The sequence below is a fragment of the Mastomys coucha genome, unplaced genomic scaffold, assembly GCF_008632895.1.
Source record: "Mastomys coucha isolate ucsf_1 unplaced genomic scaffold, UCSF_Mcou_1 pScaffold7, whole genome shotgun sequence".
In the NCBI taxonomy this organism is placed as follows: Eukaryota; Metazoa; Chordata; class Mammalia; order Rodentia; family Muridae; genus Mastomys; species Mastomys coucha.
In genome coordinates this window covers 69094462-69095528 of record NW_022196913.1, presented here as the reverse complement: position 1 = coordinate 69095528, position 1067 = coordinate 69094462, and positions in this window count along the sequence as shown.

Genomic DNA, 1067 nt, shown 5'->3' with positions numbered 1-1067 from the left:
TAATGAAAATGAAGGCATAGCATACGCAAATTCATGGAGAAAAGGAAAGCAGTACTAAGAAGAAAATTTATAGGACTAAGTATCTACCTAAGGAAATTGGAGAGATCTTTCACTATCAACTTAACATCACATCTGAAAGCTCTTGTACACCAAGAAACAAACACACCCAAGAGGGGTAGAAGGCAGGAAATAAACCAAAAGCTGAAATCAATAAAATGTAAACAAAGAGAACTATTAAAATAGTCAACAATCTTAAGAACAAGTTCTTTGAGAAAATAAACAACATAGATAAACCCTTAGCTAAACTCACTGAAAGTATGAGACAGTGTCCAAATTAACAAAATCAGCAATGAAAAGGGAGACCTAACAGTACAAAATGAGGAATTCAAAAAGTCATTAGCTCTTAACTACAGAAGCCTATATTCAACAATATTGGAAAATCTAGAAGAAATGGATGATCTTCTACATAGCACATACCAAAGTTAAATCAGAACCAGGCAAACTGTCTGAACATTCCCAGAAACCCTAAGGAAATAGAAACAATCATTAAATTTATTACAAACCAAAAGAATTTGATGGCGAGATGATCATAGTGCAGAATTCTATCAGACATTCAAAGAAGCCCTAATACTAGAACTATGCATAATATTCCACAAAATCAAAACAGAAGTAACACTGCCTAATTCATTTTATGAAGCTACAGTTACTCTGATGCATAAACCACACAAAGACCTAATAAAGAAAGACAATTTCAGACCGATTTTACTTATGTATGCCGATGAAAATATACTCAATAAACTTCTGGCAAACCAAACCAAGAACATATCAAAACTATCATACACAATGATCAAGGAAGATTCATTCCAGGGATCAGGGAATGGTTCAATATACAAACACCCATCAACATAATCCACTATATTAAAAATTCTAAGAGAAGGTTTACATGATCATCTCATTAGATGATGAAAAATCCTTTGACAATATACAACACTGCTTCAAGTTAAAAGTCTTAGGAAGATTAGCAATTCAAGGAACATACCTGAACAAAATAAAGGCAATCTACAGGA